The sequence below is a fragment of the Patagioenas fasciata genome, chromosome 2 (assembly GCF_037038585.1).
Source record: "Patagioenas fasciata isolate bPatFas1 chromosome 2, bPatFas1.hap1, whole genome shotgun sequence".
Taxonomy (NCBI): Eukaryota; Metazoa; Chordata; class Aves; order Columbiformes; family Columbidae; genus Patagioenas; species Patagioenas fasciata.
Genome location: NC_092521.1, coordinates 148,727,800 through 148,753,615, shown reverse-complemented (window position 1 = coordinate 148,753,615; position 25,816 = coordinate 148,727,800). Strand labels below are relative to the sequence as shown.

The following is a 25,816-nucleotide window of genomic DNA, read 5'->3' as shown; positions in this document are numbered from 1 at the left end:
ATTTAATCTTCAAACTCTTATCCACTCTGAAACAGTTTACACCTCAACAAAGGTGAGTGATTTGCATAAAGGTAAAGATCTATCATCATTTCAAACACTTGTTCACATTTTGGGAAGAAACATTACTCTCACATATTAGATATACTGCAAACATGCTCACATGCACACACAGACACCCACACACACTGAGGAGTACCTCAGGCTGTGGAGCGGTGATGCTCCCACTCTCAACAACACTCTGTCTTTACCTGAGAAAGTATGACATACTCTGTGCACACCTTAGGTGAAACTTTGATTTAGCTTGTCATACACCATTAGACAAGCTTTTATTAGCTATAAGCTATGTAAAGTCAATTAAAAATATGTAGAAAACCACTGAAAAAATAAGGAAGAATAATTATTGTAGCAGGTTCTGGAAAGAAGCCTTGACCATTTTCCCTCCACCCTGATAGTGAAAGAAACATGAAAAAGAAATTAGAACATTTACTGCCAGTAAAAATCACTCCATGAGCAAAGATTAAAGCTGTGCTCATCATTATGCCTTTAAAACCACTTATTTTTTCTCCTGATAACACTTAAATTTTTTTTACAGTGCATGAATGCAGAATATTCTCAAAAATTCCAGCATGTTTTCTTTGTGCTAAAAAATGCAGACCAGTGATGTTAAAAGCTTTGTGATATACAGTTGATAAAATATTTATACAGTGCATGCTTAGAGCCAAACTATTAAGTGTCCCAATCTCATTTTACAAGGTGTATAAACCATGGCACAGATCTGATTAAATGCTATACAGGTTCTTTGATGAAATATAGATAAGAAATGCATTCTGATTTTGCAATACATATTGTTGATCCACTTAATGTAATAATTCTAAAAGCATTGGTGAATAGGTTTAAACAACCTCTTTGCCTAGAGGAGTAAGCAACAAGTCAGCAAACTCTTCTGAACTGAGAAAGAGAGGTTAACTCTATCAAAATTTGTTGCTGACAGCTGCTCACCACTGTTAAATTAGCTACTAAGGATGCCAAGGTGTGAAAGGTCCTGCTCCATACACCTAAATAGCATCGGCCACCAAGAATTCAGGCTGCTTCTTGAGTGCAAATGTGGCCCTAGGGTTTGCTGATCTTGTTAAATGACTTTGTTCATGGAGTGTAGCCTTGATGCAAGACTTTGGAACATAATTATAGAGATAACACTAAGCTTGACTTGTGACAGTGAATCGTAAAAAACCCTTGTGAATCTTGCTGTCAACCACAGCCTCAGCAGTATGATATAATACATAAATATCATAACATTCCTATTGCAATCCTCAGATAATTTGAGTAGGGGTAAGTAAAAAGTTTTTTTTAAGGGAATATGTTGTGTTTTTTCTGCCATCAGAAACTAAATACCTAAAGTTAATATCTGTAAAATGATCAACAAAATATAACACGGACAGTAAGCAGTTAAAATACTTCTATATATTCTGAAGTCTTCAGAAAAATGTGTGTTGGATTTAGACATATCAGATGTAAAAAATATTTTATGTAACGCAATTTTTCAAATTTCAGCTTTATATAAGTGGAGAAGGAGAGAGAGGGTGGGAAGAAGAGGAAGAGGTAGAGGGACAGGGTGAGAGAATCTTTGTGTCCAGATCAGCTCTGAATATAAGATGTTTTTATTCTGATTTTTGAAATATGAGGAGTTTGACAAGGAATGGAAGCAACCTTTCTTTGAAATTTCCAGGATAAATTAATTAGCTAGATGTAGGAAATCAGGAAACATAAGTGTACATCCCACTGGCACAAAGGTTTCTTGTTACTACATTAGAGAATGTAAAAATAGGATCTCTGTAATGCTACCATGTTTAACAAGACTCATGGATCATCTGTGATTAAATGCAGGTCACATAAAACAACACCTGTAATGCTGCCAACTTCAGTGAAGCTCAAGCATGACAGTGATTAAATGCTGGTCACATAAAATAACCTCTGGATTCTATAAAACACAGAACAGATTTACATTTCAAATACACACACACAAATACATACACATATTCAGATCATAACTGTTGTAGACTAACTAGCAGGAAATTCTTATGTTCTTTAAGAAGGCTTAGAAGGCTGTAAAGCAAGCATAAATGTGAACAGAAATGTCTTACAAAAACAGGACCTTTACTAACACGTTGGAGCAGGAGTGCTGCTGGAGGAAGCTCTGTAGTTCACCCCACAGCACTGGTAATTAAAGATATTCCCACCCTTCAACAGCACATGTCCTCTAAACTTCACACTGTCTTTATTGAACATTTGGGGAATTTGTAAGAAAATAAATAAGAAGACCATTTCCCTCTCCTCTTTTTTTTCAATCACTTGGAGTGCTGTCAGTAAGTAAAAATAAGCAGGGGAGAGCACTGCTACATAACCTAAACTCGCTGAGGGATGGTGAGGCAGAGGAATAACTGCTTCCTGAGGTACACACGAAGCAGAGTTGGGTGCCAAAAATACAGCTCCTTGCATCAGCTGCTGCTGCCTTTTGATCCAAGAGCTGAGAAAGACGCATTCATTCACATGGGTGGGCTGAGAATGAAACATTATTAACTTTTGTTAGTGCTGTTTTCAGAATAGTTAGTTGTGGTATATTACTGAAAAAATTACATTTTCAGAAATAGAATAAAATAAAAAACAGTACAATGAATTAAAATTAAAGCTCCATTATATTTCCTGCTTTTTAAAAAATATTCTGCTTCAAAGTACTCACAGCTCAAGCTACTTTTTCGAACATTTAGAATGCCAGGTGCCACAACAAGATATCAGCAAGTTTGTAAAATCCTGTTTGCAAACATCACTTTTGTACCAGTTTAAGAGCTAAAGATGCTTTTTTATTTTTATTTTTTTATAATGTCCTGCTGACACAGCGAACACATACATCCCATAGTCTTTCTCAGCCCAATAATGGCAGCCCATCTAGCTGATTCTTACCTGAGGTTTTTTATTTACACTAAACCACTGATGTCTTTTCTTCTGTATTCCAACTTTTCCTTTTTGACCTACTTTTTAAACATGAGGCTCTGGGAATACTATTATGTGGAGAGTTTCTGGCTGTGTGCTGTGAACAAGCCAGGGCTTGATGCGGCTGTGCTACACGGAAGGATTTCCCTGAGACACCAGAGACAAAAGGAAAGTAAACAGAAGCCGCTCTGCCCTCGACCCAGGCTGCAGGAGGGGCGTTGCCGCTGCGCATGAACAGTCTGTGAACAGTGCCCTGCAGCCAATCACCATAGTGGGGGGGGATGAGTGACTGTGAGTGTAACCAATTGTAGCCTGCACTTGCCGCATGGCCTTTTGGTATAGAGTATATAAGGCTTGGAAAAACGTGGTCTCGGGGACATTGATATTCAGTGTTGTTTAAGAGTTCATTAAAGAGTACGGATGGTAAATTCACATTGAATTAGACTCCTTACTCTCACCCGGCCCGCCCGTTCGATCAAAGAGCTTATGCCGGCGTCTGGATTCGTCGAATTTGCTACCACTACAATTGGTAGCAGAGGATGGTTCGTTAGCAAAGCATAACGCTCCAGATCTACAAATGGTAGCAGAAGGATGGATCGTTAGCAAAGCATAACGCTCCGGATCGAAATTACTGCGGTAAGCAGCGTTCATAAAAACGGAGCCAAGCCGGGGTGTGGGATAGTGTGCTTAGTCCGATATCAAAAGACGGGCACCTGTCGAGCTGGCCACTCGCATCCTACGTTAAGACCGCGCTGATAAGATAATGGATATTGAAACAGCCGCGGCACTGCTGACGACTATTCTCTCTAAGAGAGGTATTGAATCGTCACAGGAAAAGCTAATCACATTGATTTTTTTAGCTCAGAAGTGGGGACACTTTGGAGAAGTTCCACTTTTGTTTTCCCCAACAGAATGGAGATCAGTGGGGGACACTATGTGGGACAAAACTATCAGAGGGGAAGAAGAGAAAGAAATTAAAGCTGTGAGAGAATTGTGGAAAACCGTATTAGAATCATTAGAAGTTATGAAATCGGAACAACGTGCCGCCCTAAGAGCCGCGGAGGCGCTTGTCCAAGAACAAACCTGGACTGATAAAACTTGTCGTCCAAAAGAAAAGAGGGGCCTGTGGGCTACTCTGTGGGGTCTGCCTGCCGTTCGGGGTGGTCGCGGGGTCCCGGCTCAGCCAATACTTTCACAATCCGATCTGCAATGCGGATTAGAAACTGCGCGGCTCGTAAACAAAGAACCGGAAGTTTCCCCCTCCGAGTCTCTGGGGCAATGTGCCAAGAAGGCGGAAGTGCAACTAGTCGACTGTCCGGATGTGGGAGGCCCTGAGTGCCGCCCTCCTCCTACCGCTCCGCCTCTGCCCTGCCCCGAGCCGGACGCCCCCCCTCCCTCCGAGAAAAGCGTGGAGGCCGGGCCGGCGCCGTCGCCGGGGCCGGGGCCGCCTCAAACTTTGCCTCCGCAAGCACCCGCGGAAGTTTTTTGTGAGCCTCCTCCTACATCATTGGGCTCACCCCAAGCAGTAGAGCAGTTACTGCAAGTCATTACCAACAAGCTTGAACAACTTAAGAGTGTCAAATGTAGAGAAAAATAAGGAACAAATTGAGTTTCAAAAACCAGCTTGCCCTTCACAAACAATGCAATCAAAGGTGCCTATAGATTCTACTGACCAGCCACAGCCCCGACGTGGCAGATGGTCAGGGGTCATCAAAGATGCCATTCTAGAAGGTGATTGGTCTCCAGCAAAATTAGCCCTACCGGTAATTCAAAATATGAACACTCAGACAACGGTATGGGAACCACACGATTGGAAAATTTTGCAGCAAGCAAAACAAACAACCACAAGCTGTGGTATACGTTCAGCAGCTACCGGACACAAAGAACATCTCCGAACCTGTATCCCAATCAGCGACCAACTGTGAACCAGGCTTCTTTCACCTCAACAAGCCAAGCACCGCAGGAAGCCTCGGAGTTGATGTGGAGACAGCAGTAGATACAACATTGACCAATACTGCAATTCATAGAATACCAACTAATGCTAAAGGACCTTTATTTCGACAAGATAGTCTCATTGGAGGCCTATTCATTGGCCGTTCTTCTGCTAGTATCAAAGGTCTTATAGTAATACCAGGTATAATTGATGCAGATTTCACAGGAACTGTTCAAATTCTGGAATACCTCTGCATCCGCCAATTTTTATTCCTTCTGGGAGTAGAATAGCTCAGGTAGTAGCACTGGAAAACTGCCTACCAATGCTTCCAGGAGTTCCTCCAGCATCCTCAACACAAAGGCATGATAAAGGATTTGGATCGACAGGTCCTGCAGTTTGCTTCACCTCATCAATGACTCAGCGTCCCATGTTATGTGTGCAACTATTTCAATCTGATTCTACTGTTGTTGTAGAGGTAAATGCAATGCTTGATACTGGAGCTGATGTCTCCATCATTAGTCAATTCAAATGGCCACGAAATTGGAAACTTCAAAAATCAATATCTTCCACTGTTGCTGGAGTAGGGGGTCAAACTACTCCAAATATAAGTGTTGATCCCATTTCCATTAGCTTCCCTGAAGGTCAATGTGTTACCCTTAGGGTGTATGTAATGGAATTGCCAAGCAGCCTTGAGGCGCTTATTGGCCGTGATGTCTTGGGGCAACTTGGTGCCGTGTTAACTACTTCACCTTTTCCTTAGTGGTCACTGGAAAGCAGTTGCCCAACCCTCCATTGACCTGGTTAACAGATAGCCCAGTTTGGGTTGACCAGTGGCCATTAACAGAAGAGCGACTGCAAAAGGCATGTGAATTAGTAGAAGAGCAATTAGTTGCAGGCCATATCAAGCCTTCTACTAGTCCATGGAATACCCCAATTTTTGTAATACCAAAAAAGAGTGGAAAGTGGCGATTATTACATGACTTGCGAAAGGTAAATGATCAAATGCAAGCCATGGGTGCTTTACAACCTGGATTACCATCACCTGTAATGTTACCAGAAAATTGGCATATTCTAATTATAGATTTAAAGGATTGTTTCTTTACCATTCCTTTACATGAACAAGATACACAGCGTTTTGCATTTACACTGCCTTCAGTAAACAAAGCGGAACCAGCTAAAAGGTATGAGTGGGTAGTGCTACCGCAAGGTATGAAAAATTCTCCTACACTGTGCCAAATGTATGTTGCATGGGCACTTCAACCTATTCGTGCATCATGGAAACAAACAATTATTTATCATTATATGGATGATATTCTGTTCTGTCAACAAGCTGAGTTCACAGAAAGTTCCATAGTCCAAATTACGATCAAACTCAAAGAAAAGGGGTTGGTTATAGCTCCAGAGAAAGTTCAAAAGTCTGCACCTTGGAAATACCTTGGTTGGTCCATTTGTGATGCACAGATTCGTCCACAAAAAATTGAATTACATACTGATTTACAAACATTAAATGATGTCCAAAAATTGTTAGGGGACATACAATGGATTAGAAATTGCGTAGGCGTTACTAACAATGATATAGCACCTCTTACTTCACTTCTAAAAGGAGGTGATCCAGCTAAGAAAATAAGCTTAGAGTCCGTGCATCTCAAATGTCTTTCTGATATTACACAAAAAGTACAGACAAATTGGTCTAGCCGAAGACTTTCTGATCGACCAATTTCCCTCCTTATTAGCAATCTAGAACATCCGTGTGCAATCATCTGCCAGTGGCAAAACAAAAACGGGGAATTCCCCATAGATGTTGCTACAGATTCTTCCTTTTGTGCCACTGTCAGATTGAAAACAGAAAATGATTTGCGATTATTAGAGTGGATTTTTCTCAGTGTCCAACCAAAATTCAGTATTCAAACGAGACCAGAAGCAATTGGAGAATTGATTCGAAAAGGAAGATCTCGAATATTAGAAATTAGTGGTCAGGAACCAGATGACATCAGTATTCCGATAAATGGAGCCGATTTAGAATGGTGGCTGAGACATTCGATGCCTATACAGAATGCATTATTAGGATTTATAGGCAAGGTACATTCACGACAACCAAAAGGTAAACTATGGCAATTCCTTAGAACAAATCAGTGGTTAGAGAGAAGCAAAGTAAAAGCAAAACCTGTTGAAGGCCTTACAGTATATACAGATGCAGGAAAACAAAGACACCAGGCAGCATGTGTCTGGCAAGAGAATAGTCAATGGAAACAGCATTTAATTGAAGGTTCAAAAGAGGGTTCATTGCAGACTTTAGAGCTCACAGCAGTAATATGGGCCTTAAATAATTGGCTGAAATCTGCTTTAAATGTTGTCACAGATTCTTTGTATGTAGCAGGTGTAATACCCAGAATGGAAAATGCCCTGTTAAGACAATCGAATAATCCTCGATTAGGAAAATTGTTTGTACAATTGAGAGCTATTTTAAATCAAAGAAAAGAACCCTGTTGTGTGATTCAGATCCGCAGTCATCAATGGAATCTTGGTCTAGGTGAAGGAAATCAAATTGCAGATAGTTTAGTAAGTTCAGTACAGCACATGCCTCCAACAGATAAATTCCAACAAGCGAGACAAAGTCATGAGAGCTTTCATCAGAATGCCAGAGGTCTCCAAAGACAATTCGATTTAACTTTAAATGAAGCAAGAAGTATTGTACAGGCATGTCCTCAGTGTGGAAGCCAGATGTTAGGTATAGGAATCGGTGTCAATCCTCGAGGTTTAAAAGCCTTAGAAGTATGGCAAATGGATGTGACACATGTGCCAGAATTTGGAAGACTTAAATATGTGCATGTCACAATTGATACTTTTTCAAAAATGATATGGGCTACTGCTTTACCAGGAGAAAAAGCACTACATGTATGTAAACATCGCACAGCTTGTTTTGCTGTAATGGGTGTCCCAGAAAAGATTAAGACAGACAATGGCCCTGCCTATGTTAGCCAGAAAGTTAGAACTTTTCTAATGAAATGGGGAGTGAAACACGTTACAGGTATACCTCATTCCCCAACAGGCCAAGGAATCATCGAGAGAGCACATCAAATGATTAAAGGGTATTTGAGCAAACAGAAGCAGGAAGAGTTAGATTGTCAACAGCGTTTAGCAAAGGTGTTGTTTACCTTGAATTATTTATGTCTAACTGGAGACCATGAGGAGCCTCCTGTGATCATTCATCATTATCAGATCAGACTAGGAAGGAAAAACACTTTACCGGAATTCATGGTGAGGTATCGTGATCCCACCACTGGATTGTGGAAGGGACCAGTACCTGTTATTTTTAATGGTAGAGGGTATATGTGTCTCTCCACAGATCAAGGTCCATTGTGGGTTCCAAGCCGAGCAGTAAAGCCGGAGTTGAAACAAACTCAACCAAGTCAACTCCCTGCAGCAGAACCTTCGGAGGTCACAGAGTGAGGTGTAACCTTTGCATTGATTTAGCTGTGACATGTATGCGTACTATAGTTATATAAGTAGATCTTTAAACACCACTACCTCTTGAGTAAGTTTATCAACACCCAGCACATCGTTTGTTATAAGTTGAGTATCTTTAAACCAAAGTTCTTGGAATTTGTTTAATCAATCCATTGCGATATTTAAATGGCAATGGAATACCTCAGGTTTATTGCAAAGTGCACTGTTTATGTTGATTGTTGTTGTTATTTATATGTTATGTATAAGTTGTTTTTTATCACATATCAAAAAAGGATTAGAACACACAGCTAATCAATCCTGGCTTGTCCAAAAAGAAAAAAAAAAAAAAAAAAAGGAGGAATTGTGGAGAGTTTCTGGCTGTGTGCTGTGAACAAGCCAGGGCTTGATGCGGCTGTGCTACACGGAAGGATTTCCCTGAGACACCAGAGACAAAAGGAAAGTAAACAGAAGCCGCTCTGCCCTCGACCCAGGCTGCAGGAGGGGCGTTGCCGCTGCGCATGAACAGTCTGTGAACAGTGCCCTGCAGCCAATCACCATAGTGGGGGGGGATGAGTGACTGTGAGTGTAACCAATTGTAGCCTGCACTTGCCGCATGGCCTTTTGGTATAGAGTATATAAGGCTTGGAAAAACGTGGTCTCGGGGACATTGATATTCAGTGTTGTTTAAGAGTTCATTAAAGAGTACGGATGGTAAATTCACATTGAATTAGACTCCTTACTCTCGCCCGGCCCGCCCGTTCGATCAAAGAGCTTATGCCGGCGTCTGGATTCGTCGAATTTGCTACCACTACACTATTAGACTTACACTGGCCTACTGGATGTCTGGACTTCTGCTAAAGTGATCTGTTCATTCCGATCCCAGCATACCTGCCTGTTTTCAGAAGAGTAATTAACTAGCATGTTAGATAATTCACTGCCAGCATGAAAAAGCTACACTTAAATATTTCAGGACAATACCACAAATGAATGCATTTGCTGAAGAGTTCTTAAAATAGATGACTTTTTCAGAAGCTGAATTTTGACATACAAGTTGAGCAGGTTTGCTAGGCATACTAGCAAGCATATTGACAAAACGTAATTCCGTCAGCTGTCATCAATTTAGTCCTCTGACCATTGAAATCTAATGGGAAATCTAGCAAAATGCACTACGTTACTGAATTTATTTGAATAGGAAATACCATACAAATAACCTGCCAATTAGTTTGGCATCCAGCCCTACCTTGAACTTGAATTTCCACAGCCATTTGGTACTGGGACTTTGGGTACCGAAATTATAGATTGAAAAAAAAAATCAAAAACAAAACCTCTCTCTCTTTCCTGTTAACAGGCTTAGAAGTTGAATAAGTGGTTTTATAAAAGCACAAATATTCTACTTCTTTACTCTCATATTTCCTTAAGTTCTGCCTAGTTCATAGCCCAGATGTTAAAAGAATGAAGCAAAATCTTCAGTCACTTAGAGAAGAAAGCCTTCAACAATCCTGCTTCTGAGGTATAACTTGTAGATGAAGTGCTTAACATACATAATCTCTTAAAAAAATATGAAACTGTAAATTAATACTAAAAACAAGAGTAGCTAATAATTAAAAGAGAAACCTTATGCTCCAAGGACTACTCTTTGCAAAGACTGTGCACAGGTGCTTTGCTTTGCACATGGAATACAACTCATTAAAATCAATGGGGCAATTCACTGTATGTCAGAGTGTACAGATTTAAATCAAAATGTTTGGAATCACCAAATTTAATCAGGAGTTAAACCAGTAAGCAGAAGAGCTTGACTTAATTATTTTAGTTTAATCTTGGCTTTCATTTGTAGAGTTTTTTTTCTTTAAAGATAAGTTGAATCTTTCTGGCTGGCAAAATTTTTCATCTTGTTTTGCTGCCAATGAACATTAAACACCATATACCAATAAACCGTGACCAATGTATTTGTGTTTCTTAGTAAAAATTTATTCAAATTCTTATTTTTTATTGTATTAGATATTAAAATGGTGAAGAGAGTATTTCTTACTAAGTGGATAATGGTTAAACCATATTATTTTACTTGGGTCTATGCATACAGGTAGAAAATTGTTTCTCAGCTTAATTAAACAACAACAACAACAAACTAAACTAGTCAGGGAGTAATCTCACTTACCTTCATCCATCTAAAATTAAGCACCTAGTCTCAGTCAGTAACTGAGGCTCTGTTTGTGGTCAGTGGAGATAAGATGACATTTCAGTGAGTCATTTCTCTTTCTATGGATGAGACGATTTGCCACCTGTAATGGCTGTCTTCTCCCACTGACTAAAAAGGGAAACCAAACTTTTTGCCTGGAATTCAACAGCTAATGCTAGGTGTAATTATTCTCATTCGTATCATTTAACATAAACACTGAAGAGCACTAGAAACATAAGAGAAAAAAAAAGCCACCAAAACACACACTATTAAATAAATTAAATAATTTCAAATGCCAAGAATGCACTATCTATATTTTTCAATTTAAATAGATTGATTTTGGTTAGCCCAGTCTTTAAAATTTTAGAACTAGTAACTAGTACCTGGCTATCATATTGTTTTTTAACCATAGACTAGAAGTTTAAAATAATACCAACTTTCAAGCTTTTCTAATTTCAAATTGACTCTAACCTTGTAGGGAATAAATCACCCAACAGAACTCACTGAATAAACTTAAGTAAAATACTTCCAACAAAGATTAGGATATTTCTTTCAGAAGCTGATTTTGCACTTCAGCAAATGTATGTTTCAGGTGATTGGCCAATGACTTCCAATGGTTCACTCAGATACCTTTTAAAAAAGTGTCTACCTCAAACACAGTATCTTAAATATCCTTTTGTTAGGGTTTTGTTGGAGAGGGTGGTGCTTTTTTATTTGTGTTCATTTTGTTTTGTTTTGGTGGAGGGGGTGTGTGGGGGTTTGTTTGTTTGTTTGTTTTCAGGGAATTTGCTCTAGGAGAAACAGATGTTCAGAAAGTACTTGTGCATTGGATCATATCAGCTCATTATAATTGTGGTTCTTCGCTATAAGAATGTAAGTCTGAATTAAAATAAGTGTTTTACAACCATCACTGTAAAATCTTTCATCTAGATAACATATTTCTTCAAAATGTTACATGTTTTTCAGGGACAAAAGTATTAGAGAAAAACAAAAACAATAACAACAAATTAGTAGATTGCTTGTACCTATCCAAAGAAAGAAAAAAACTAAACCATGTCTTTCACCTCTATTTCAGAACATTAAAACAAACAATTAAAGCAATGTTTGTTAGTAATTGCTTATTACATTTCCCATGTCTGATGAAAACACAATAGGAGGAAAAAAAAATAAAAAAGAGATTGAGAATTCTGCCTGCTGGTGCTTCTATTAAGTAGAAAATCACATCTCCCCTGCCCCTGGGGTGTTCTGCTAACAATATCCTGCTATAGGCAATAAAACACTGCTTGGATGCTTGTTCTTTTCACAGCAGATTTACCGCTGAAAGGAAAACCAGACCTATTAAAAGCACACACCACCACCACAACTACCCACCCCAGACCTCTGTCTATAACTGAGTTGTCCAAAGACAGGAACATCCTACTGGAGCAGGATAGGGCTGTGATAACATGTTTAGGATAAAGTAAAATTGATGTACAGTACCTGAAATTGTGAATATTTCAGTTGAGAAGCTGCTGCAGAAGTTATTTATTGTCAGTTCTATCTAGACAACACATGAAGAAGAACTTCTATCATAAAATTAATGTGTCACAATACCAGTTAGAAAATAACCTCTTTCTTGGCTTTGAGGTAGTACATTTTGATCTATTATCCTGTTGTAGACATTGTGATAACACTAGAAAATGAAAATCTAATAAGGAGCATAACGACCTTGGATTATCCTTGGTGCCTTGCTCTGAACTTTTTCCAGTTCTACCATGCCCTTTTTGGGACAGGGAGACCAGGACAGCACACAGTACTCAATATGCAAGAGCCTCATGTAACGTAACAATTGCACAACGATGCTGTGATGTTTAATTTTCTGTTACTTTCCGGATAAGCCCTACATTTCTATTTGGTTTTGGACCATTCCTGTACATTTATCTGAAGCTTTCACAGAACTATCTGCCATAACCCTTACATCTTGTTTTTCAGCAGTAATGGTCAGCAGCTTAAGGTCCATAATTCTATTTGTGAAGTTAGCATTGTTTGGTGGGTTTTTTTTGCGCATAACCATCAATTTATAAATAAATACTTATACTGAATTTCATCTACATCTCTGGTCTCTGCATGATGAGACACATCAAGACCGCAGTTGCCTGTTATAAAAACCGGCACCACATTTGCTTCCTTCCAGTCTTCAGAGTCCAAGGCACAGTTTTAAGCAAGAGGATAGGTACTCTCACTGTACTCACCCGTGAGTTCTGAGAGAACTCTTTTCTGAACCCTCTCTCATCCTTAAGACTTGCTACTTTTTGTCAATTTGTTCAATAACATCTTCTTCCACCTTTTTATTTTTAACTGATGCTCCACCATGTCCTCCACAAAGAAAGACACCAGATTTCATTCTTCTTCAGTCACAGGATTTTCATAGTGAAAATCTCTACAGCTCCTTTTTTACAGTGCACATCAACACAAAGACATGATTTAGCTTTTCTGTTATGTTCTATGTTCTTCATCTCTTCCTCTGTACTAATTCTACTGGATCTTCAGGTACTCTTGCAGACTTGGTGCTTTTAGTGTGTTTACTATAATTTAGATTTCCTTTACTAATTGCTCCCCCAAAATCATAGGAAACAATGTCTACGAGAAACTAACATATCAATGTTTTCAAGAAGTCCAGTGAAAAAAGCTTGTGAACAATTCAGTACAGTATGAATAGGAGTAATTTGACCTGACTAGAAATATGCCAGCGTTAAAATTCTAAGCATAAGTTAGTAATCTAGATTTCTACTATAATAAAATCAGTGTCCAGGGAAAGGGAAACTCCACAAAGGCTATCCCAGTTGTTTCACAGTGGAATACATTGCTTCTGGAGGTACCTCAATATCTCTATTCATTATGGAATATGGGCAAACATATTTTACACACAAAGGTGTGTAAAATGACCTACATGTAAAGTCTCACATGTAAGATACAATAATTACTAAAAAGCTCAAAGGAACTTTTAATTACTCCCAGACAACATGAATTCACTAGATAGTTGAAGGTTACTGTTGGAGAGATGTTCAGTAAACTAAAATTTTAGAGCAAAATTTGTTTGAGCAAAAATAAAGCTCACATTTGTGAAAGCCTTAGGATTAATGTCTGTATTTACCATGGAAGAAGCCTTGGCCCCCAATTCTTAAATTACGTGAAACCTGATTTCCAAAGTCATGCTCAATTGCCCTTCATTTGAAGTAGCTTATGAATATTAAGTTTATTCCGGCAGTACTGTCAGGTTTCTGTACATATGTGAACACTGTGAAGTCTGGCCAATGAAAATATTCAGAGCTACTACCTTTTCAAATGCTATGATCTTTTTAACACTGAAGTAACAGAGACATATCACTGTGTTTCTATACAAGTGCACTTGAGAGTAGTTACTGCCGTTACTCAGGGGATTTAAAGTACAGCAGTGCACAAAAACCAATGCTTGAATTAAGAGAACACCATTAAATTGATTGCACCCATAGTGGCTTCAACTGTGAAACCATTTAAGTGTAAGCATTGAACAGTCAATGGGTAACTTCATAAATGGAAATCGGTAGACATGCCTGTTACAGACACTGTGTCTCTTCTAATTATCAGCACATGACAATTTCAGGAAACTTTCCAAAGGAAGATAAACCAAAACCCTTTGTGCAGAATGAAAACTGGATGGTGTCACATGCGAAATATCTCATATAAGAGGCAGTGCTAACCACGCAGTTCCTAGGAAATCACTAGATGAAGAGGAACCTCTTTGTTCTTTAATCTCCTTTAAGCAACCTGTGTAAGCTCTGGACTACATTTTTGCATGCTCCTCTTCTGTAAATCAGCGAAGGAAGTTGTGAGGCAGTGACACAGCCAAAGGGACAAGGGCAACTCCATGGCTAGAGTCTCTCATCTACATTCCTACCTGCTATCATCTATCAGTTACATAGATGCCTCTTAAAAACGTTTCCCCTTTCATTTCCAGGTAGGAACTGCTGCAGCAGAATGGAAAGTAATTTTCCTTAGCCTATGCCTTTTTTTTCTTTTTTCCCTAAAGAATTTATTCTTTGGAGGGAGCAAATAGCAAACTCTTTGCCCTTCATAGGAACTGCCACCTTTGACAATTTAACCAAATTAGAGGATGTGAACAATGCGTGCCAGGTACCCACAAAGATCTGGATGTGGTTTCAGGCACTGGAGGTGACACCTCCATTAGGAAAGCACACCTCGAAGCTACAGGCTGGGATCACCAAGTACCAGGTACACCTGTCTGTCAATAGTTGATGACATATCCCATCCTAATGCAAGTATCTGAAGTAAGGAATGGCTCACTCCCCACTACCTTAAGACAGAGCCTCCCTCATTAATACAAACTTAAGCTGTGATCAAACACACGCAATAATAATTTTGCATTTTACCATGATTATTTCAAAAAACAGATTGGTTCAAGAAACAGTCTCTATCAACAAAGGCAAAAGAGATTTAAAAATTTTTAATCCAAAAGATGAATGAATGTTTGAAATGTTGAAAAGTAATAAGAACATCCTAAATGTAACTTAGAAAAAAATAGCAGAGGAAGAAGTATAGCTATACAAGAATTATGAACGTGAAAACATTTGAGTATAGATAGAGTAGAAAAACCGAAAACCACATGGAGGGAAATAATGCAGCTTTCAGGTTTTCTAATCAGCTCTAATTATCAGCAACAATTTATACCTATTCAGAGGCAGAAAACTAAGACCAGACATGATCACGGGAACTGAAAATGCTGTTACCTGGCATTTGCATTAAACCCAGTCCTGAATGAAACATGCTTACCCTGGGGCTGACACAACAGCCTGCTTGGTCTTGAGTTCTCCAGTTTAAGACCACACCACGACTCTGAGCAAAGGATCCAACCAAAGTGCCCAAGAGACATTTATTCTCTTTTTAGAAAAACAAAACCAAAACCAAAACAACAAAAAACCCAAACAAAGAAAACAACAACAAGAAAAGCACCAAAAAAACATTTACAATGTGCAACTTGGAGTTCCCTTGGCTACAGCTCTGAGACCTTAGCATTCCCTAGCACCTCTCCACTGCACGCTGTTTCTAGCAATAGCAAGGCTAATAAGTCATCTCATTTTATTTTGTCTTTTTTCTTTGCAGTCAAATTGTATTTTCCACTGACAGTAACAGAAATAAATACAAACATACATTTTATTAAAATGTTCATATTTAAAAAAAAATAAAGGGAAATAGTTTTAAAGTCATCAATATTACTGATTTCTGTGCAAAGTAAAAGAAACATGTTACATAGCTAAATTTAGTTACCTAAGATAATGAACATTGCCAGACCTCTTCCTAAATTACTAATTGCAGTTGCCCTGAGCCAGCACTACGGACATCTAAAGGTCTGATCTTCATGGCATATGCAGAACTTGAACATCAAAAACTAGGGTACCCGTTTCCCTGTCTTGGAGTTACACACTCTTCAGTTTGAAACACAAATGCAACACTAAACCTCTTGTGCTTAATACTAATAAAGAAATCAAGAAAAAAAAAAAAGTGTAAGAGAAGGTTTCTGAACTGTTAATTTAAACTGTTTAAGCACTTCTACATGCTGCCAAGGTTAACATCTAAATGGATTGTCTGCCACATACATCTCAGCATGGATACAGTATTTTTATAATACAAAGGTGATGTTTAAATAAATATGCCACCCTTATTCCTTTTCTCCCTGCTCTGTGTTTTTTTTCAGTTTGAGTACTGCAATCCAAATGATATATATCTTTAAAATCTGTTTTAAGAAATATTACTTTGAGATTTCTCAAGTAAAGCATGGCCCAGAGTATTTTTTAAAATGAGAAATATATAACTGCCTTTATTAAGAAGATTCTAAAACCAGTCACCCTTTAAGGTTGAAATTTTATTAAAGTTGAATTTAAAAACCAGAATCACCATTTTGATGCCTGAGGGTAAGCTCTGATTTTTCTAACACATCAGCTTAAAAGTATTTTTTTCAAGATTCTGTGATATCTTCTTCATTTCTAGATCTATCCTCAAAAATGCCAGAAATTGTATTTCTGGTACTTATTTGAATACTTTCACACTGCTATTTTGTATTAAGGATGAAAACGTATTTGGTGTCCAAAAACGCTTGTGAGCCATATTAATGATACATGATGATGTGAGCCAACTTAATGATAAAGGTTGTTTTATAATAATACTAATAATGATAACAATAATAGATAGGAAAATATTGCATCTGAATGACTTTTCCTGTGTATGGGTTAATGGTGCATGTGAGCTGACCTGGGTAAAATGTCTACCCAGAAAATAAATCCTGAGCATGAAGATTCTTGTCTACAGTTGTGGAACATGATCGCTTTAATCCAGCCAGCCTGGTTGCCAAGGACAAGGTAGCTACAGAGGTGTGCTTGGGATTGAAGCATTCTTGGATCAGAAAGCATTTGCTGCACTTCTGCTGGCAGGAGATTAAATTAAAGTTGTGCATGCCAATGCATAGGGCAGTCATCTTCATATTCTGTGTGGACATATTCAAAGAATAATGCAAGGGGTTTAGGTGATATGTTATGTTAGGCAATTCATTTCAGCCACATGTAAATAACATAGCAGGGAGGATTCAAATACAAAAGAGAAGTTACTTAATGTATGTTAGAAAAATGTTGTGGAACTTACTATATGCAAAACAATGCAAAATACTCAGAGGAATATGTATAGACATTAGAGGTTATTAATCATTGCACACTTTGCTTCCCCAGGGAACAGAATATATATTAACAAAATTCCTTTATTGTTAAATCGGAAGACAGATTTTGAACAGAACATGCACATCATGAGGGACTGTGTGTTGACAATGTGCTAAGAACAACGGCCAGCAGGTCAGGCGCTTAGCCTCTTCTACCACGATGCAAAACATCATCTATCAAAATATTTAACAAGGTTGCAGTTTTATGAAGAATAAATTTTTGCTTACAATGCAAAGTAAGTGGTAACAAATCTCTAGCATATTGCAAACAACAAACATACCACATAAAAGACTTAAAAATACAGCCACCTCATGTTATCCAATGCTCCACACAAAGCCACAAATTAAATAAAAATCACATTTATTTAAAAAAGAAGGAATAGAAAGAAAGAGAACTGATCAACAAATTATTTTTCTGATAACAGGATACAAAGCTTGCATTCAGACTTCCTCATCTGAAGCACTAAGCTTTCATCAGGGAATAAAATAATGTTCATATGACATCTCTACCTCAGGATGAGACTGCAGATATCCAAGGGTGGCAATGAGACAGATTTATTTTTTTTTATTTTTCCTTTCCCAAGACTGGAAAGCATCAAAAATGTTGTTCTGAACAGACTGTTCAATTCCATAACTGGCACTGCCACTTTTGCAACAGGCTCCTCATCAAGCTGAGCAAGTATGACAACTTGAATCAGGAGTTCACATTCCTTTTAACAAGCACCTACATGCAAGATAATGTGGTTTTAACCATCCCATGCCAGTGAACAGAACTGACATGAGAACAGCAGTGTCTATCACTAGATACCCCTTTGCCTCCAGCACTGACCTTGAGGAAAAAGAAACCAACAGATTTGGGTTTACAACCAGTCATTCTAGAAAAGACAAAGCATTGGAGCTCTACCTGAGTAAAGATGCTTTAAGTCAGGTAAACTTTTGGAAATTTTGTATTTTATTCTGTGTTGAGAAGGAAACACAGTGAGATTTTTCTATAAACCTAACAGTGACCTCCAAGAACCTATAAACATTTAAGCAGTCTTTAAAAAGTACAGAAAAATAAAATATTTTTGTACCTTGACTAATTTTCTCTTCCAAACCCTTCTCCTGTATTTTGCTTTTCTCCTCTAGATTAATTTTGCCAACTATCTTTGCTGTCTTCATAAATTTTTTAAATGTTGCCTTGATCTTCCCCATGATTCACCTGTTGTGACACAGGGCAGATCTGATGCTGAAGTAGGATGATATCTTACTAATTTATTTTTAGTGGCTTGTATTATTCCTTCCTACAGAGGATTAAGTATAGTAGAGTACTTTCTAAATCATGTATCTTGCCTTGGAAGTAAAGAGTGTCAAGAGCTAAAGAAATGTAAACCAATAAATCAGTAAATCAATACAGTGTAATTTCAGTGTCCAAAAATGCTTCTCAGCATAGCAATTTGCCAGTAGGAATGTTTGTTCTTGAACTCTTAAATCTCATTCCACTGAAATTAACAACAAAACTCTTGGGTAATTCTGGAGTGCCAAACTGACCTAAAAATCTGTTCTATAAACCACACAAATACAGCAGTATTTTAATTCCCTGAATCAGAAAATATTGCTTAAAGTGATAGTAGTAATATTTTTCCTTAAAATTAAGAGACAAAACCAATAAGAGGTTAAACCACATTTAATCCACATTGACTTTAGTGAAGTTCCTTGGGAATAATCATGACCAAATTTCATGTCATCACAACAAATTTGTGTATCAATTCACCTTGTCCTTTAATCTTAGGCTTTTGAGAGAAGGATTCCCCAACATCAGGTGGGAAGCCAGGAAAACATGAAACAGACCAGACATCTTATCATCCCCAAGAGCCCCACAAGGGGAACCTTTTCCTTACGAAGAAAAATAATTTTCTGAAGTGTAAACCAGCTAAAAATGAAAATGATGACCCTTCTGTTAAGTCACAACTTAGTACCACAGGGCAGCGAAATGGAGCTGCATGCAATCTGCAGGCTCCTTGCTACATTTAGCTTGGAGGCCGCAGGTTCTTTTCATCAGGACTGAACAGGAGATGAACATGAAAGCACCAAAGAAGGATGTGAAAGACCTATGCTGATCTCCCCACAGCAGGTTATCTGGTATTAAATCTCTTGTTTCTGATCTTTCAAACTTGAAAAAACAGAGGTGCAACACCTGAACTCCTGACAATTAAAAAAAAAACCCATATTTGGAAGCATCCATTCTCATTTCACTTTAAGATAAAAAAAAAAAAATGAAGACAAATCAATTTTTTGAAATAGCCACCTTCTCTGATGGATTAATTGTCTAGCTTACAAGCTCTTCAAGTTAAATACTACAACTCACATGTTTGTGTATTGGCTGAAGTAGAAAGATTGTCACCTCATTTGAAGCCGCTGTATGTATTAATTTATATATCAAAATAAGAGAAATGCCTAAAATCTCCTGGGATTGTAAGAGTTAGGAGAGTAAGAATGTCAATTTTAATGTTTTATAACTGTTCTCTTTCAAATATTTATCTGCTCTTTTAGAACATATGCCATTTTTTTGTTCTCATTTCTTTATTTTTTCCATTTCTTATTTCTTTCTGGTATCATTCCTTATCTGTTCTTGCAGTTGCTTTTAGAAATGGAAGCTGGAGAAAACTCCTGCTGAAAGATAACAGCTCTGTTTGCAGATTAAATAGGCCATGAGGAGATTTAACACATGCAGGGGAGCTGATTCTGCTTGGTGCTAAGGACCATCAGTCACACTCTGAGCATCAACAATCACAGCTAGCTTCAGCTGGCTTAAAAGTGGCAGCATTTTACTGGATTCAACCTTGTCAAAGAAGACAGAAATAAAAGCAAAAAGAAAAATAAAGCCATGTCTTAAATGTGAGTGAAGGAAAATGTTGCAATCTAGATGTAATGTAACAGGAATTTTTTTGTACATCCTGAAGTCAGAATTACCAACCCTCATTTAAATCAAGCATCAGATACCAAATACCATATGTACTGAAAACCTCACTCTTGCACCGCCTCTAGAACAGCACAAAAATCCGAAGACAGCTTAAGAGGGTTCCTGAAACTTAAGAGAAATATATGTCATACTACAGTGACAGGCAATCATTAAGGAAAATATTTGTATGCTGTAATACTCTTCTCAAAGCCGAAGAAATTAATCACAGAGCATGTTTAGAAGTATGCTAAAATTTGAAGCAAAACCAGATATTACTAGATTTTCTGTGATTCAGCCTCCCAAAATGTTCCCTGGTCTCTGAAAAATGACATATAGCCTGAGGCAGTAATCCAGCATTACCCTATGGGATATCTTACTTAGAATTGCCTAAGATCAAAGAAAAACAACAGCAATATACCATGAATGAGAAGGTTTTCTAAGTTTTGGAGAATCTGGCATACTGAATTATACACTTACTAAGCTGAACCAACCACAAGAAATCATCTTTTCTCTACCTTCCTAACACTGTGAGTATTTGTGCATGACTAAAGCTAAGACATGCAGTTGCTCAGACTTTACGGGGGTTGGAGGTCTGAAAATAGTGTTAAGTCTCAGTCACTGATATAAGCACTTCACAGTTTCTAGTGTTTTTATTTTCACAGTATTCATCAAGTGCTCTGACCATATAAAAAGGAGAACAAAAAGAGCTGGAGATTCTTTTCAATTAACTTCAGCAGCAGTTACTAGTCTTATTTAGTCTGAATTAGATGCCTCAGCCCCTACAATGTTGAAAGACAACAGACCAGCACATCCAGAAGTTCATTTGTCCTAGCATTTCACACACCAGGCTTAGTCTGGGTTGAATCAAACCTGGTGGTACTTATATCTCCCCATTGGTTACAAATGGATCCTAGCTGATTAACCGATCAAGCTCAGGCTAACCCAGCTCCATAGGCAGCTGCAGTTCATGGAACAGTTTCCAAAAAGTAAGTCAGAGTAATACCTAGCAATAAATTCATGCACCGAAGTAATACAGACTTTCTGATCTTGACCACAGTAATCTGGTAAACATTATACAAGGAAAAAGCAGCAGAGAAAATCTCAGAGTTATACCAAGCCTTTGTTTAGTATTTTACTCAGGGGACCATCCTGACTCTTGGAGTTGCACACATTTTTAAATCAGGCATATAAGGATGCCTTCTTATTTTCACAGGACTACAAGGCATGTACTCAGTAGGAGTGCGGCTGACATGATTATCAAAGTGGAACTGTTTGGTTTCACATTAATGAAATAACAAATTTGCTCTGCTTAGGAAGATTAACCTCACCTTTTTTTTTTTGTTTGTTTTTTTCCCCTAGTATTTTGAAAACCACTTTTAAGCCTGAAATCAAGTTCTGGGTTTTTTATGCAGTAAAAAATAGGACATAGATCTATAGCCAACATACAAGTAAATACAGGATTAGAACACACTTTGGAGGTATGCAGAGAACTTCAGAAAGAGATGTTTGATTATTATTACTAACCCTCTTAACCTGCATTTCATATTAATTTAGGTGTTGTAAACTCAGTACAAGATCCAGTGTTACTTTTGTTGAACTTGTACAAAAAAAACTACCTTGCTAGGGATCCACAACACCGAGACAGCCAGGTGTGCCTCCTGATATGCAGTACAGATGATGCTGGATGGCAACCCTTCTTCCTGCCCACCTGTCCCCTCCAGCTCTCCTTATTCAGCAAAACAGTTTAGAGACAGCTCATTTTCTTGAACTCCACAGGCTTAGGTTTTAAAATCACTGACACACTACTTTGCTGACTTAGAAAAATCCAGCAGCCTTGGATTCAACAATATAGATGGAAGAAGCTTGACAGGTGACTACAAGCACCTGGAAGTGTCCCAGGTTTGACTCTTAAGAGGCAGACATGTCTGCATATTTAAACCACTCATGCAGTTAAAGCTATATCATCCAGTTATTACTTTTTTAATGAATACATGTTTCTGAATGCTGCAGGAAAGCTGTTGATTTCAGATACATTAAGGGAGTAGTGTGCCAAATACATCTTCTACTTAAAATGCTGTTATAAATGTCATATGTGCAAATGAATGCAGTCTATCTGTCAGCAGTGGTTTTTACTGTGTTTCAGGGAAAAGCACAGGGAATCAAACAATACCAGGGGGAGAAGTACAAGTTCTGTTTTTCAGTCTGCTGTGCCTTCCAAGAGGGAATGAACACCTCACCATTCTTACTGAGCATGTGCTGCAAGAAGGAGGCAGAATTCCTTTCATAAAATTTATAGGGAAATAAGAAAAAGTGGTGGGGGTAGAAGGAAGCAAAAAACCAGAGATGACTGTCATTTCATTGTGCACAGTGTGTCTGGCCATTGATGAATAAAACAAAGACAGTGTGGTTCATTAAATGGAGACTGCCAGTGTGTAAACATAGACTGCAGGCTATTGATTTAACTGAGTAAATTCCATCTACACCGGGATGTTGTAGGGATGCACTAAGCTTTTTATATCACTTTGAGCAATTTGGTATATTTCTCCATGTTGTACATTTAGCTCTCATTAGCAAGTGTTTATTTAATCTAATAGCACTTGTACTGGGAGTACTGAATGTGCGCAAATTCCTGTAACCTCTATTAATAAACAGGCTTCCAGCTCAGTGATACAAGACTCAGTTCCAATAAGCAATAAGGATGGTCAGATGCCTTTAGCAAGAAGCAAGCCTGACAATGCTCATCTTCATATTTTGCTGTGGTGAGACTGTAATTGGAAACAATTTCTCGAAGCTAGGCTAGACCCTGAATCTATCAAAACATTCAATGGACTTGAGAACTGCAAGATATTGGTTACCAGAGCCTAAAATTAAAATGTCATGATGTCCCAGCTTGGAATTAGCAAAAATTCAGTGCCTGAAACTGCATTTCAGATAATCATTTCCCCACAGAAAAGAGAAAGCATGTAAGCAGAACAAGACCAACACCTTTTCAGTTCCATCTCAATTAAGTAGGAAATTTGGAAGAGCTGCTCTATTGCAGTATTACAAATAGAGCAAAAGAGAACAAGCCAGGAGGAAAGAGAGGTTTCATTTAGTCCAGTTGTTTTCATTTTGGAGATCAACTCATACGAAGATATGCTCCATTGAATGCCTCACTTTCTCTATTTGGAAAAGTGTGTATTTCCATGGAGAGCCTTGCCTGCTTTTCAGCATATTCCCAGAGATTGCTCAGCATCACAGTATGCCCTAGGAAAGTGCACATTACTTCTTGTTCCACAGAAGTTCTCATTCATCATCTCTTATTAAGTCTCAAGGTAAAAAAATTCATCTGTTTACTTCAATTGTTGAAACAAAGCAATCCATTACAGTTCATTCATTCTGCATGAATTACTGGCACCAGACATAACAGATTTACTGTGGTCTCTGCCCAATGGATCAAAATGTAAAATCTCAAACAATTGTAAAAATTACTGAAAGTTCCAGTGTAGAAATGATTTAATGTAAATTCTTATCTGCTTCCTAAATGTAAACTGACTTTTCCTGGTATTAGACGTCTCTGGTTTTTTGTTGTTGTTTTTTTGTTTGGTTGGTTGTTTTTTTTCCTTTTTCCTTTTCCCTTCTTTTCCACCCTCACCCCCTGCCAAGGCCTGAATGCATTCATAACAAACCACAAACAAACAAACAAACAAACAAACAAAGAAAGAAAGAAAGAAAGAAAGAAAGAAAGAAAGAAAGAAAGAAAGAAAGAAAGAAAGCTTGAAATCAGTGATTTATATAGCACAGGAAAAAAAAAATCTATCATATACCAGGTGAATGTGAAAAATGACGGAAATTTTGATATTGTAGAATTGGAGATTTGCAGATTCTGTAATGGTTTTGCTTATGTCCCATGCAGAATGAATGGAAAACTACAAATCCTACAGACATGAAAAAATATTCTCGATTTTAGGAAAATGGAAGTGATAGTCATGCAAATAACAATCTCCTAAGCACCTCTGACATTGTGAAAGCAACAGACAATGGAATGGACCGTGTTTAGGCATATTCCATGATTTGGGATAAACGAAAAAATTCCATATGTTGGTGCTTTGTTTTCTTCCCAAACAATAACCCAACTTTGTTTCTTGCCAACTGGTCTACAACAGAGAAATCTGAGCAATCACTGGCAAGAAACTCTATGCCAGACATGATAGCGATCTTTGCTTCAACTGTGACAAACTTTAAAACATCTCAGCTTCCATGTGCTATTTCTTACAGCCAAGAAAGCTAATTATTTCCTTCCATAACAAGACTGTTATAGCTACAGACAGACGAAGAGTTTATCACAAATGAGTAAAGCTCAATTACACAGAAGACAATTTTCAGACCAGAACAACCTTCTGTGGGAGCTGAAAACCTCACCATCTTGGTTTTTTCCAGGTGCAATAGGCACTCTTTTGATTTTGATAACACAGTATTTTATAGCACATGTATGATGTACACATACTTTACAAAACCTCCTTAAAACTAAAGCAGTGTTGTTTAAGCAATCTCCCATCTGGAGAAAGTAGAAAAAGAATGAACCCCATGTGACAAACTTCAGTCAAGCTGCTTAGTGTGTTTCTGCAAGGCAGTGAAAACTCCCTGGTAATGGCAGCAGCAAAAATATAAACAGAGCAAGCAGACAAGGGGAGAGGATAAATTATTTAAAGAGAAATATGGCAAACATGCCTATCTTTGTAAAGGACTAACAGTACTCAATACATAGGTACCCGCAAATAGCCTGTATAGAAAGTGATAAATAAATATTAAAGAACTGAAAACAGAGTTCATAGACATTTCTGAAAGGAAATAATATAATGCAGGGTATTAAAATTCAAATGAAAGATTTATAAAAACCCAGGACATCAGCTTTTGGTGTTGGGTAAATGAAAGTATCCCCAGCAGACACAGCAAGGTCGCCCCCAAGATGAACAAGATGAACACTACGCTATTGTAGTCAGTTGATTTGGACTTATTAAGAGAGCACTTGCCAGCTCATCAAAGTGTGTTCTTGTTCCTGTTCAGCTCTTCTCATCCAGCATCTTTCCTCTTGATTATTAAGGTATTCATTCAGGTATAAATGCACTGCTGCTAAACCAACTGCAAGTCACCTGCTATACATCTGTTTGGAAGTTTGATCGTGTGGTCAGGGGACTCTGACAGGGTATTTGTACATTAAACATACACAGCACACCTACATATAAATTTGTTTTGCCTCTTGAGTCTCCCGATGCATCTCATCCTCTCTGTCTCTCTGGCTTATGGCTCTCTGAAACCAGAACTGGATTGATATTTATGTCTGACACAGTGTCAGAGTTTAAGAAATAAGAATTAGTAGCAATATTCCAGGGGGTGTTGTGCAGCAGCAGAGTAAAGCTGTCGCGAGGTCACATGTCAGCGATGTCTGCTCACTGCCAGCGGGCTTTAAAGGGTTTCGAGAAGAACCCCTGCAGAATACTGAGCAGGAGAACCCCTGCAGAGTCATTCATCCAAACCCTGCATCCTGCCACCAGAAATAATACCCTGGGGAATCAGGTTGGGGAAAGCAAAAAAGGCAAGGAAAAATAA

At 38.1% G+C, this 25,816-nt stretch overlaps 1 protein-coding gene across 1 annotated transcript in view; it reads right to left on the bottom strand.

Annotated features, from left to right (window-relative positions):
- PLXDC2 (plexin domain containing 2) overlaps positions 1–25,816 on the bottom strand; it is a 270,768-nt gene that overhangs the window by 180,459 nt on the left and 64,493 nt on the right. The window lies entirely within an intron of this gene.